Source organism: Crocodylus siamensis, chromosome 1 (genome assembly GCF_052110815.1).
Source record: "Crocodylus siamensis isolate JL-2025a chromosome 1, ASM5211081v1, whole genome shotgun sequence".
Classification (NCBI taxonomy): domain Eukaryota; kingdom Metazoa; phylum Chordata; order Crocodylia; family Crocodylidae; genus Crocodylus; species Crocodylus siamensis.
Window position 1 is genome coordinate 256,802,389 of NC_143395.1, and position 15,213 is coordinate 256,817,601.

The 15,213-nt window shown below is 44.9% G+C and overlaps 1 protein-coding gene across 1 annotated transcript in view; it reads right to left on the reverse strand.

The window, feature by feature from the left end:
• Positions 1 to 15,213, reverse strand: part of DSCAM (DS cell adhesion molecule) — a 628,177-nt gene that overhangs the window by 197,221 nt on the left and 415,743 nt on the right. The window lies entirely within an intron of this gene.

Consider the following 15,213-nt stretch of genomic DNA (forward strand, 5'->3'; position numbering starts at 1 on the left):
AGAGATGATGATGATGACAATAAAGATGATGACTAGTTGTTGTAATAATAAAAACACTTAAAGAAACTGTTGTGTGGATAAAGTGCATCTCTAGAAGATAGAATTAAATCTAAATCTTAGGTCACTGATATGTTTACTTTCAGGCATGACGGCATCTGATCTGTAATCCCACCAACCACATTTCCTGCCATTCTACATGTGCATGGCAGGATGTATGATTTTGCGATCAGGGATTAGATCCCAATTTCACCTTGCTTGTCAGTGCATGGGGAGCGTGAGATCAGGTGTCCACAATCAACTGGCATCTGGGACTGAACTGGTATCTGGAACCAGCTCCAATCCAAACCCTGGCTCCAGCTGACAATCAGCTGATTGTCAAAACCTCAGCTGGGTGGCATATGTGATTTTATACATGCTAGATTGGAAGAAAGGTAGCAAAAGGGCACAGCAGCCCCCTTGGCTCTGCAGGGAATTTGTGGACCTCCTGCATCTAAAGAAAAAGACCTATAAAGGATGGAAGACTGGAACCACCTCAAAGGAGGGGTATTTTGCACTGGTCTGGACCTGTAGGGAACGAACCAGGAAAGCCAAAGCTGTGACTGAACTCCAACTGGCTACACCTACCAAAGACAATAACAAGTCCTTTTTTAGATATGTGGGGAGCCAGAGGAAAAACAAAGCTAACACTGGACCCCTGCTAAACCAAATGGGACAACTGACAACAGATGCCCAGGAAAAAGCCAACCTGCTTATTGAGTATTTTGAATCGATTTTTCACCCTGCACAATATGGTACTGTACAGCCAGGGTGAGGGAGAACTGTTACCCTACTTCAATGTAGACCATGTAAAGGAATGCCTTGAGAGACTGAACATCTTCAAGTCAGCTGGCCCAGGCAGTTTACACCCCAGGGTACTGTAGCATGAGGCTACAGGCTGGCTAGGCCAAATACCTGGCAGCAGCGGGAGTGGTGGTGGTGGCACAGAATTGTGGCTCCACACTGTAAGCACTTATGCATCACCTATGCTTTACATACTGGCCTACACCAGTGGAAATCACTCCATTTCAGTCATGAATAACTATACAGCAGGGTAAGTTACCCAGTGAATAAGTGTTTGCAACTTTAGTCTATTTCATTGTGGAACGCAGTTTTTCCCACTGCAAACAGGTTACAACCCAAAGGCAAGGTACCAAAATATGATACCATGTAGGGAGAACTGCCTGTCTTCGCTCTGGTGTAATTTACAGCCATGTAAAAATTAATGTAAGTTATGCTGATATAACTCTATCATGTTTTCACATACTAGGGGTTCTCTGTCTGCTACTATTACAAGTAGCCATTTGCTAAAAGCAAATAGGCTATTACCTGCTCCCACATCACTTATCAATAATTACCTATAAGTGCCTTCTAGAATAGCTCTTTGGCTGCTCTGGATTCTGGAGTAGCAATGTTTAATCTGTTTAGCTTTAGTTAAAAGGTATGTTGTGAAGTTTAGTTTACTAACAGTTGGAAAATCCTTAGATAAATTTGCAAAGCAGTTTATTACTCTCCAGAATCTGTTTTTTTATATCCAGTGTTTTGGTTTGGGTTTGAGTTAAAAGTTAGCAGCATATTTTGGATTCCATTTGTGGATCCAAGCTTCTGTTAAATTCAAGGCTTTAGACCTCCGTATTTCTCCTAGGGCTGTTTCCAGTAGCAGAACAACTGATATATAATACCAAGTGCCTATGATGTTTGCCAGAATGTAGGATGGGGGTGGGGGGAAGAGAGAGAGTGAGAGAGAGAGAGAGAGAAAGTATTGGCACAGGATAAAAAAAACAAGTATTGTTTCTGTGAAATCTAATATGTCCAGGTACTCTAAAAATAAATTAAGGAGAACAAAACAAATAAATGAAATAAACCATAGACTTCCAGTTTAAAAAGAAAAATTTAAAGTCTGGTAAAAAATGGCAAAACATTTAGGAAGCATTAAACTGTCTAGGCTATCTCAACAAGGTGGTCTTACATTTTTTCAGTTGGCACAACTGAAATGCAATCTGTCACGTAGTAAGTAGCATATTTATGAAAGGTTGTCCCTTGGAACAATGCCTACTGCATAGTTTTAAGAATAATTATTCTTCTGTAGTAAAATGATACTGTATTGTCATGCACAATTAACCCTTTCTTCCCTGGGGTGTTACTAAGACATAGTTTGTATTTCCAACTGTCAGACAGCGATATGGTCTCCTTAGGTTTAATTTATTTTTGCACTTGGCCATTTCATCCTATGGAATGCTATATTTAACACTTTTATGGCCTTTATATTTTGTGTCCACTAAATAAAAGACCTTAGCAATTAATTATTATTATAATATATCCTTTACAAATAAACAAATCGTTCCAATGCGAGTTTTCCTGTATGTGAATAGCCAGCATTTATCCTGGATAATCTAACTTACTCATTCAGTCTTTATGTATATACACATTTAATTTTGATAACCCAGATCATTAGGGCCATGATCCCACAAATCATGTAAGCTTATGAGCTTACCCATGGGTTCAGAAGGAAACCCATCTGCCTTGCACACTCTTGAAAGCTTTCCCACCTCCGGGTCTAAAGATAAAATTAATTTCAGAAGACCTAGGTTGATTCTTTATACTGTCTACAACAGGGATAGCCAAGCTTTTGGAGTGGAAGTCTGAATGAACCTGCCTCAGTTCTGTGGAAGGCCAGTGATTGTGCTGCTACCATCACTGCTTCTTCCCACTGCCCAGGTGCAGCAATGGGAAAGCCCTCCCAAGCAGGAGCAAAGCTATCCCTGGACATGGTACAGCATGACACAGGCAAAGCCCCACTTTGGCTCTGCAGGCCAGATTCTATGGCTCCATGGGCCAGATCCAACATGTGTGCTTGTGATGATTATGTGGTTTTATTGTTTGCTTGAAGGTTATATGTTGAAAGGGGTTCTTTGGATGGGTTTTGTTTTGGTAGGGAAAGTATTAAAGGCTGGATTGCAGAGAGGTTGAGTGTAGCCTGGATAATTATACCCTGCCCTCTGGATGGAGCTGGAAGGATCCCTTTCTGGCTCTTTCTAGAAGCTGAGGGTGAGGTGAGGGGAGAGGGATATAAGCGAGGAAGCTTGAGCATGCACATACTTACGTGTGCCTGTGTGAGTGCCTACCAGCCTGCTTCCTGCTGGAGTCCATGGAAGCCTGCTGGTATGAAGCTTTTGGACCTTGTTATACCTTACAGTGAGAGCTGTGTAAATGTTGACAGGTGTCAGTGCTAGCTTGAGTTGGGAACAGTCACAAGCTCAGGCTGATGGCTACCAAATGGTATTTAGAGGTATACTTTTGGAATTGGTTTGTAGGTAAAGTAGATACGTATTAGAACAATGGTCCAGGGTAATAACACGGGTTAATTGATTTCTAAAAGCCTGTTTGTGACAGTTTCTTCAAGATTTGCTGTGTCTGACACAGGCAAGCAGCAAGCAGAAACACAGGCTGGGAAATTGAAGACATGTCCCACACTGTTCCATGACATGAAATAAGGGACTCTGCGACACTGGTGCTGGGTCACAGTGCCCAAATGCAGAGCCCTAGGGATTTCTGGTTTTAGTAAATGGACAAGAATGTGGACAATATAACAGCCACAGGGAGACCAATCAATGACGCCAAAGATGAAGAGTCATCACAGAGGAAAAAAATACAGAAGTAGGGATTACAGAGCAGCAAAGGGTTCCTGAGTGGGGAACTTGAGGCCAACATGGACATAAGGCATACCACCAGTCCATCTCACCCACCCCACCAGGGTGAGGATGGGCCTCAGCTTCCAACCTCCAGGCTGACTTTGAAGTGGGAACCTCAGAGTGAAGCTCACATACTGGCCAGATGTACCAGCGAGGTGCACATGTAGCTGAGCAACATAGATCAGAGATCTTCCTGCCTTGGAGTGGCATAACTTTGAGCCACATAATAAGTGCTTAAAACTAGTTTCCGGTGTTAATGTGCAGACAATCCAGGTGTTAAGGGCTCCAGGAAGTACCCACAATTACCATGTAACAAGGCTCATAAGAGAGTGGAGATGGAGGGAGTCTATTACATGGAGACTGAAGCACAGAAGCCTGGAGCAGTGGGGCAGAGGCTACCTGCTGAGGGCATCAGAGAAATCAAATCCTCCTGAGATAAGGAAAAGTTCACTTTAGAGATGGTGAAGATTTCTTCCTGCTACTGGAACCAGCTGTGGACTATAGAGTTAGCCCAAGCCAAGAGTGAGAATAAAAGGTGCAAAGAGATAGTGGTTTCACATAGATATTACAGCTAGCAGTTTTGGGGGCTATATTGGGTTAAAAATGGCCCCCAATCTAAGGTAAATCAGGGTAAGGTGAGGATTGAGAGGAATAGGGAGGCGAGTGAAGGGGCTTGAGGGGATCAGGGGATTAGGGGGTAGCAGCATCTGCAGAGGGTCGGAAGGATCAGAAGTCTTAACAGGGACCATAGAGGCTTGGGGGGGATCAAGGGGCTAGTAGAGTCCACAGTGGGGGAGGGAGTCTGGGAGCATTTGGTGGGATCAGGGAGCTAGCAGGGTCCATGGAGGGAGAAGAGGCTTAGGAGGATTGGGGCGGGGGGAGGGCTAGCAAGGTATGTGGGAAAAGTTGGGGGATTGGAGAGGCAGGTGAGGTCGTAGGGGGGTTGGTGGGGTCAGAAGGGATAACAGGGTCTACAGAGGGTTGGTAGGTGATGACACTTCATTTATGACCCAGATATCTTATTCTGGGTGGACCCAAACCCTCAGACTTCTGTTTGAAAATAGGAAAATGCTTTTAATACACAGTGATAGCAGATAAGAGTAATGCAGGCAAAGCAAACAAAATACACACCTCCCCCATTCTACTTATCTACCAGTTCCTAAGGCTTCACAAGGGGAATGGTATACCTGACCAGTACATAAATGCTGCCCTGTGGTTCTTGCTTGAATGTTAGCAGTCTTGGAGGTCAAGACCCATGCCTCCCCAGTAGATGGGTGGATGAGAGGGGCTGGTGTTGTGCCCTCTGTCCATGGTGGCATTGGGATCCTCTGCTCAGGAACCCTCCTTTTGTATTCTTTCTCCTCTGATGATTCTTCATTTCCAGGTACTGTTGCTTGGTTTCCCTGTGGTTGTCATACTGTCCACATTCTATTCTGTGACCAAATCCTTTTGTTTCTCAAACTTATCACATGCATACATCTTAATTTGGTCAATTACCAGTCTTAGTTTGGGCATGTCCAGCCTCTAATTTGGTCCATCCACCAAAACTGGACAGCTCAGGGGCTTTGCAGCTCATGGCTGTGACCTAATACCAATGCTTCAGAGCCCTTTATCTTTCTTATGGGTTTTCATGGAACAGTGTGGTACATCTTGCAATTTACCTAGCCTGTTGGGTAATTTACCAATTTACCCAGCCAGTGGCTGAGAATGAGAAACTTTGCCACAGACTTGTTAAAACCAGTTAACTCTTGCTGTTCCCCTGGACCCTTGTGTAATACATTATTTCCGTCTACAAGCCAATTCCTAAAAGCAAATCTCTAAATATTGTTTTTTAGCCATCAGTGAGGTCCGGGAGGATTTGGTCGGATGGAAAGGGCTCTCCAATACTGCCAAACTCCTCTGGACATTACCCCTCCATGCCCTCTTCCCAGATGTTGCCAAACTACTCCTGATCCCACAAACCACTCCCAGAGCTGATTTTACTGGCATTCACCAGTCCAGAGAACTTGAAGTAAGGCAGGGTAGATGGAGAGGCAGGCAGACCAGGGCTGCCTGGTGGCTTCACGGTGGCAGGGGATTGATGTGATGGGGGGGCTGGCAGCTATACAGGGGGCATTAGCAGTATTGGGTGGGCCCTCTCTCCCCACACCTCATATGACCCTCACTCTATACTGTTAGGACTATTAAAGTAAAATTCTGGCTCCACAGGAGTCAGTAGGATATTTTTCTTTATGGGGCCTGGATTTCACCCTTAGCTTTTAATAGGATTATATTGGAAATGCTTTTATAAACTTACTGTATCTGAATATACTGCATTATAACTGCTGATGCTTACTACTGAGCAACAATTCTCCCCATTTGAAGGGGCTGAAAGGTATATTGGTCCAAACTCTCAGGCAACAACTATTTGTTAAGCCCATATTAAAATAAATATATATATATAATTTTTTAAACAATCCACTTCTGTACATATTTAATTTTGAAAGAAGTATCAAACACTATCTATCACCATGCATATCCATGATCCATGGTTAATATATTGTGATTGGAAAAAAGTGTGTGTTTTAAAAACATTCTTTGATGCATGATTTTTTTGCACTTAAAATGTTTAAGTTATTAGCTGTTTGCTCCCGTTAACATTAGGCACCCATTAAGATCACTAAAATTCGGTCCTAATGGTATTGTTTCTATCTCACAGTAATTTCACAGTCATTTCAAGGCACGTGTAGTTTCTTTTGACAGACTGTGCTATCATGCACCACTGTTTTCATGGGAAACAACTATAGAATGAAGTCTTTAGGACATACATTATCTTCTGATAAGGATGTCGTTAATGAGTGTATACTATTATTAAAGACTCCATGAGTAATCCATTTTATCTAAAAAGGGCAGGGAAACCTATTATTTTTTTCTCATAACCTAAAAGCTACCCACTCACAAACTGCTATAGCTATAGTGGCTGATGTATTAATTGAGGGACATTAACCATGAAGCATTTATTCTCAATTATATTACAGAATCTTGGATTAGGTTCACTATACTAATGATTGTTCTCATAGGGACCAGCATGCTCAGCCCTGACTCTGCGCACCTCATGCTGGCTCTGGGCTTGACCGTCCGGTCTGAGAAGAGGTGACGGGGGAGAAACAGCTGTTCAGCACAGGGGACAGAGCCCCTCCCTGCCCTGCTGCTGATGCTACCAGCACCGGGCAGCTGCAGCAGATGCTGGCAGTGAAAAGGGAGGGAGGGCTGCTTTTTGCCCGTGCAGAGGAACCATTTCTTCCCTGCCAATGCTGCTAGGCCCAGACAGATGAGCCTGCAGCCAACACGGGGTGCATGAGGCAAAAGCAGACCTTTCCCTCCCACTGCCGGCATCTAGTGCAGCTACCTGGTACTGGCTCTGGGCAGCTGCACCTGGAAGCACTGGCAATGGGGCAGGGAGTGGAGGCTATTGTGCTGCTCCCTGGCCCAGCCAGGGCACTGGGAGTGGCTTTAATGGAACTGCAGCTGTCAGCAATGGCCCTAACCCCATGGCCCAGCTTGGCCTCATTCATCCCTGGCTAAGACTTGGTGGGGCCGGGCCAGGCCAGGCCGGGCTGCAGAGGCAGGGCCACCCTCAGTGGGTGCATCTCAGTGATGGGGAGGTGAGCTGCTTTCTCTGTCAGTAAGCACAGCCCCACGTGCATGGCTGGTGGCTGACTGCCAGTGCATATCCAGGCCCACTTGGAGGCACTGCAGAGTATGAACAGTGTGGGAAGAATTCCCCTCTGGAGCCAGACAGCCTTGCATAGAGCTCCCCCCTCCCAGCCCTGCAGAGGTGGAGGGGGCATGAGGAAGGAGGAGTAGTCTCCCTCCAGCACTCCACAGAGCCCCCCTTCCCTACCTTGGGGGGAGAAGGAGGAGGGGGAAGAGTCCCTCCCAGCACAAAACAGAGCCCCATTCCCTGCCCCTCAGGACAAACAGGTCGGCATGGTGCCGTTAAGGTCAAGCGGGCAAGGAGAAGGGTTAATTCTTCCCTCCATCCCTTCTGGGCCCTTCTGCCCTGCAGCCCCAGGGACCACCACCACAGCCCCACCCCTCTGCATCCCAGCTGACAGGCAGACCCCAGCTGCGGTGGGGGAGGAGAGGAAGGAGGGAAGAATTAATCCTCTCCCTGTCCACTTTGCCTTGACAGGGCCATGCTGCCCTGTGTCCTGCCATGTTCCATCCCTGCTCTGGCTAAAGAGCAGAGGAGAGGAGCCAGCCCACTTCTGGCACAGAGCAGAGCCTGGACCAGAGAGCTGGGGGTGTCTGGTTTATCTTAAACAAGCAAGGGGTCTGGGACAGATATTGGATAAACCGGTTTGAGCCAAATCAGTTAAGTCTGATACTACATTCAACCAGGTTTATTTCAAACCAGTTTCAGCCATTTCCAAACTGGTTTATGTGCACTGAATGTCTATTCTGTTACAGGTTTAAACCAGGTTCTGATCATTTAAACCAGTTTATGTGTAATGTCTGTCCCTAGCCACACTGGTTTTGGCCATTTTGAAAATGGCTTATGTGCACTGATCTTATGTTTTGTTACAGGTTTAAACCAGTTTCTGATCACTTAAACCTGTTTATGTGTAACTTCTGTTCGTAGCCATAGAGATCAACAATAGAAGTACAAACCTTCTGTGATCTCCCTATACCAATAGTCACTAGAATGCAATTACATTTCATCAGTTTCATCAATTACATTTAACTAACCTAATGAAGCTGAAGCCATTTAGATAGGAAATCTACCATTGGTAGTGCAATATTCTCTCCCTATAGAAGACATAAGACAGAAAAATACCCTTCACATACCCTTTTCTGTAACATACATGCAAAGAAAAATCTCTTAATGACAGCTTTGGACAGATAAACTTTGTATACCCTGTAACACCGTCTATCTATTACTCCCTAATAAGACATACATCTTTGATTATGAAATTATTTGATTTAAATGTTGTAGAAGAAAGATATCTGTCAACATATCTTGATTATAATTTTGCTAAATGTTTTGATATTCAGATCAGGACTCGTAGTAGAGATGATATCTTTTATTAGATCAAGAAGATTTTTGCAAACAAAATTCTTTAATTGCAAGCTTTCAAGCACAAACACCTTTAATCAGGCATTGGAGAAAAGATTGTAGAAGTTCTCCTGGCTCGAAATGAAAGTTCATATTTCATAGGATTTCACAGAGGAGTAAATAGATAGAAAACTCCTAAGGGCAGTCAGTTCATAGCTGGTATGAAGCTATGATAAAGTAAAGATGCAATCTGTAATATGAGTCCTGATTGCTTTGTCCTCTAGACCAGCATGGCTACAACCTGGATACCTGATATTCTGATACCAGTTATACTACAAAATTATACAATTATACAACACTATGGTATCATTTTCATTGCAAATTCCTATGTTGCAAAAAGATGTTTATATCTTTTTGAAAAAGACATCCTTGGAATGAATTCATGTTTGTTTTCAGCACAAGGCCCACTGCCCATTTTTCTCCTAGAAATTTTAGTGAAATCACATATCCTTTTCTGAGTTATTTGAATTTTGACAATGTTTTTGCTGAGCATTTTCATGTGAATATTTACACTCTAATACAGCTACTCAAAAATAATTTGAAGTAAGTAAAACTTCAAACCTGTCATAGATTTAGTTTTCAAACCAAACCTGCCTATGATGTGCTTGAAAAGATTAGAATTACAGTAGTCCACATTAAAATATTTGAATTCCATTTACTGCAAGGCATTTCACATAAGCCACTACAGATTAGATCATGTCAAATCTGGCAAGCAGAAGAAAATCTTTATCATCTATACATGACATGGAGGCATAGAAAGAAGAGAGATGCTGGCTTCTTGTCACCTCACTCATCACTTCATTCTAGGATTCAATGGAAGCTTGCCCATTGGTATAGAGAGGTGGGCTATGAATTATACTGGCAGTGGAACTTGAGGCAGGACAGAAGGAAGCTGAAGACCAGTGAAAAATGCTAACAGTATAGTTCCTTGTTTACTCCATAGATTTTGAAGCAGAAATTTGATCTGGAGTGAATGCTGTATGAAACATGATTTATTCCATCTAGGTCCTTCCACAGTACAATGGAAGCAGGACAAGTTTGGTTTTCATAAGACCCATTGTGACATAGTGCTTATGCTAAGCAAGGCCTAGCATTAAGAACAATGCACAAAAACTCCCAGAATGCTTCAAGGAGGTTGAGGAGTCAGCGACTGACATTCTGGTAATCACCTTCTCACTCTTAGATGAAAATGGTGACCTTCTGACCCTTGGACAATGACAAAAATTGCAAGCAAGCAGCTTATATTGTTTCATAGATTTCATAGACATTACGGCTGGAAGGGACCTGGGGAGATCATCAAGTCCAGCCCCCTGCCCAAAGGGCAGGAAGTCAGCTGGGGTCATAGGATCCCAGCAAGATAAGCATCCAATTTACTCTTGAAGGTGTTCAATGTAGGTGCTTGAACCACCTCTGCTGGCAGACTGTTCCAGACCTTGGGGGCTCGGACAGTAAAGAAATTCTTCCTTATGTCCAGCCAGAAACGGTCTTGCAGGAGTTTGTAACCGTTCGACCTCGTCATCCCTTGGGGCGCTCTGGTGAACAAACGTTCCCCCAGATCCTGGTGGTCACCCCTGATAAACTTATAGGTGGCCATCAGATCACCCCTGAGCCTGCGCTTTTCCAGGCTAAAGAGTCCCATGGCTCTCAGCCTGTCATCGTAAGATCTGTTTTCCTGACCTCTGATCATGCGCGTGGCTCTCCTCTGGACTCTCTCAAGCTTCTCCACATCCTTTTTGAATTGTGGAGCCCAAAACTGGACGCAGTACTCCAGCTGTGGCCTCACCAAGGCCGAGTACAAGGGGAGAATGACGTCCTGGAATTTGCTTGAGAAGCATCTATGGATGCAAGCCAGCATTTTGGTCGCTTTACTAGCCGCAGCATCGCATTGGAGGCTCATGTTCATCCTGTGGTCAATGATGACCCCCAAGTCTCTTTCTTCTGTAGTGCTATCCAACGTAGCACTGCCGAGCCTATAAGGATGCTGCAGGTTTTTCCTCCCAAGGTGGAGAACCTTGCATTTTTCGGTGTTAAACACCATCAGGTTCTCGTCTGCCCATTTGCTGAGCTTGTCCAGGTCAGCCTGGATCACCCGCCTATCTTCTGGCGTGGATGCTTTGCCCCAAAGTTTGGTGTCATTGGCGAACTTGGCCAGTCCACTCCTGACTCCAATGTCAGCATCATTAATGAAGATGTTGAACAGGATGGGTCCCAGGACAGAGCCTTGAGGGACCCCACTGGTCACAGGGCACCACGATGAGTGACTGCCATCGATTACAACCCTCTGGGTCCGACCATGGAGCCAGTTTCCCAGCCAGCGGATCGTGGTGGAGCCAAGGCCACAACTGGTCAGTTTGGCCAAGAGGTGATCATGGGATACGAGATCAAAGGCTTTTTTGAAGTCAAGATATATGACATCAATCTCTTCTCCCTTGTCCAGGTGATAGGTCACCTGGTCATAGAAGGAAATGAGATTGGTCAAACAAGACCTACCCGCAACAAACCCATGCTGGCTATCGCTTAGAATGTTAGCCTGGGCCAGTCCCTCAAGGATGGCCTCCTTAATAAACTTTTCTAAGATCTTCCCCAGGATAGAAGTCAGGCTAATGGGCCTGTAGTTAGCCGGATCCACTCTCCTCCCTTTCTTGAAGATCGGCACCACATTGGCCTTCTTCCAGTCTTCGGGCACTACACCAGAGTGCCAGGAGTTTTCAAAGATCCGTGCCAGGGGCTGGGCTATGACGCTCGCCAGCTCCTTGAGTACCCTGGGGTGCAGGTTGTCAGGGCCAGCTGACTTGAAGGTATCCAGCTTCTCAAGGTGTTCCTTCACAAGGTCAGCATTTATGGAGGGTAGGGGATCCCCATCATCCGGATCTCCCTGTCCCATAGCAGGCATGGGCGTCCCATGGGACTGATGAAAGACTGACGCAAAGTACCTATTTAATAGGTTGGCTTTTTCCTGGGCATCAGTTGTCAGTTGCCCCATCTGGTTTAGCAGAGGTCCAACATTGCCCTTGCTTTTCCTCCAGCTCCCAACATATCTGAAAAAGGACTTTTTGTTGTCCTTGATGCTTGAAGCTAGTTGGAGTTCAGTTGCAGCCCTGGCTTTCCTGGTTTGCTCCCTGCAGGACCAGACCAGTGCAGAATAATCCTCCTTGGAGGAGAATCCCATCCTCCATCCTTTGTACGCTTTCCTTTTTAGCCACAGGAGGTCCGCTAGGTCCCTAGAGAGCCAGGAAGGCTGCTGTGCCTTCTTGCTGCCTTTCCTCCGTGTTGGAATAGATTTAGCTTGTGCATTGAGGATCGCTTCCTTGAGAAGCAACCACTCTTCTCGAACTCCCATCTCCCTGGGGTCATGGTCCCTGAGGGCCTGACCGACAAGCCTCTTGAGCTTGTCAAAGTCAGCTTTTCTGAAGTCAAGGACTTCTGTGTTGCTGACTGACTTGCCAGCTTTACAGCGGATGGTGAAGTTAATTAGCTCATGGTTGCTGTCACCCAGCTTCCCATCGATCACTAGGTCGCCGATTAGGTCGTCCCCCATAGCCAGTACCAGGTCGAGCAGCGCTTTGCCTCTCGTTGGCCCATAGACTTCTTGAGTCAGGTAGAGGTCATCCATGCACGAGAGAAAGCTTTGCGACCGCTCGGATTTTGCTGAGTGATCTTCCCACAAGATGTCCGGGTAATTGAAGTCACCCATGACAACCAAGGTCCTGGAGCAAGCGGCCTCAGTCAGTTCCCGGGCGAACTCCCGGTCAAGCTCAGGACTTTGAGTGGGAGGTCTGTAGTAGACTCCCACCGTTGTGTCCCCTGTGCCATTTTTCCCACGAATTTCTACCCAGAGGGTCTCTAGCTGTCCATGCTGGTCGCCAACATCAGCTTGCAGGGACATGTAGCTTCCCTTCACATAGAGAGCTACACCCCCGCTCTTTTTGTCAACACGATCTCTCCTGTACAGGGTATAGCCCTCTATACCCGTGGTCCAATCATGGGTGGAGTCCCACCAGGTCTCCGTTATCCCAATGACGTCATAATTCTTTGCACTGAGCAGGAGGACAAGCTCCTCCTGCTTGTTACCCAGGCTCCTGGCATTAGTGTACAGGCAGGCAAGTGTGCCCTTAGGGGCTTTTGCCTTGCCCACAGATTGTGCCAGGGCTGGGGCAGGGGTGGGCTCCCTTAAGTGCCTTGGTCTGCTGGCTTTGCAAGTGTCGCTCCGCGGGCCAGCAGTGACAGTCATCCCCTCCATCCCCCAGCGGGCTTAGTTTAAAGCCCGGTGGAGCAGGTCAGCCAGCCTGGCTGAGAAGAGCCTCCTCCCCAGGGGAGAGAGGTGGAGGCCATCTCTTCCCAGCAGCTCGCTGTCTCTCTCGCCAAAGAGCGGGCTGTGGTCATGGAAGCCAAAGCCTTCCCGATGACACCAGCTCCGCAGTCTTTGGTTCACTGCGTGGATCCTCCTCTCCCTCCTCAGCCCAAAACAGGAAACCACATGGCTAAACCTCAATGACGAAAAACAACCGCATATTATGTAAGCCTTGACCTTTTAACCCTGCTAAAAACAGCAAAACATAAGAATTAACATAAAAAACATAAAGGTCATTAAGAATTACCATAAGCAGCGTAAAAATTATAATACAGAGCGTATCACCTGATATTATAATATAGATAAGTTAACTAAATAACCAATAGAAGTAAGAATTAGAAATACATATGTATATGTGTTATCATATATAAGTAATAGTAAAGTTATGTTAGATGCCTCACTGTCAGAATGGGGACAGTTTTGTATCTTTTGTCTAAAAAAGGGGCTTGATTTGGGAACCTCGTGAACCAACAGACCTCCTTAGTTTATGACTTTGTGAAACAATAAAAGTTTTAAATTGAACATCCAGGTCTGAGCCTGTGCTTAATTCAGTCCTTATACAATTCGGCATCGAACTCACACAATTTGGCGCAGCGAGCAGGGTGCCCTCAACCCCAAAGAGGTTGCAGTGGTACCCAAAGAGTCTGTTTCACAAAGCGAAGAAAGAAAGAGCATCCCGATTTCTGCTAGAGGACAGCGAGGGATCTTCGGATTTTTGAACTTTGGACTTCAGGTTCAACCAGGTAAGAATTGCCTAGTCACGGGAGTGTGAGAAGGGCAGCAAGAATTGCCTAGTCACGGGAGTATGAGAAGGGCAGCAAGAATTGCTTAGTCACGGGAGTGTGAGAAGGGCAGCAAGAATTGCCTGTTCACAGGAGTGTGAGTAGGGTTACCTATTGTAAAGACTACAATAGAGTAATTATGGAGAATAAAAATTTCATAAAAGGACTAAGATAGTTAGAATCTAGGAAACCCGGGAATTGGCAAGAGAGGCTTGCCAATCAATATTAAGTACTTGTGGATGGGTGTCCACGCAGAAGAGAAGTTGGGATATAGTTATACCCTTTGGGGACAGGAGGAACCGGGAGTAGAGAGCCACAAAAGGAAATCAGTTCCTATTTTTGGGGGGTGATTAGTTTCCACTCGAATTATAGTTTTAGGGACAGTTTAATCTGTCTATTGGCAGCCACAAGACAATATAGAATAGTCTAGCTGAAAAATAACAATCCCGCTCTGGTAAAAAATTATTTATTACCAAGTGAACGGTGTGTTGCCACAGTGTACAGAGCTCAAGGAGAAGGAGAATACCAATTGTGCAAGGAGAAAAAGAAGGTTGATAATATAAGAACCTAGTTGTGTTAAGATTGCTTAGATTAATAACATGAGAATCTAGAGCCCCAAAAGAAGCTAAATGGTACAAATTTTGTAAGGAATCACTGAAGCAAAGACTCAGAACCCATATGGAGATTTAGGAGAGGAAATTCAGTGTTGTTGTCACAATCCTGATGATCCCGATTGTCTTTTAAATGGACAAAAAACCTGTTGTAATACACAAGATTGGTTTTGTGGGGTGTGGTTGTGTATTCATCTAACAATTGGGATCTTTGCTGTGGGCACGATACTTTGGTTAGGTCTTGCTTACTGGGAATGAGATGGTTATTATTGTCACCAATTATTAAAGATTTTATATTACTCAGGCGTATTTAGGCTGCGCTCAAGGTCCCGATGATTACCTAAAGTGTCGTAAATTTATTGAGTGCCTCAAAGAAATTTGAGTTCTTCTAATACTATTAAAGTATTGCAGCTGTGTTTAGCTAGCAAGGGACAACCTGGGCAGATTTTATCTGATAATAGCCCAGCTTTTACTTCTAGGAAATTTCAAAATTATTGTGATAACATTTATCCTCGAATTCAACTACAATATGTTGCACCATATACTCCTCAAAGTAATGGGGTAATAGAGAGAGCTAATGGAATCTTTAAAAATTTACTGCAAAAAAAAAATTAAATTCTGAAAATTTTAAAGGGTAGACCAA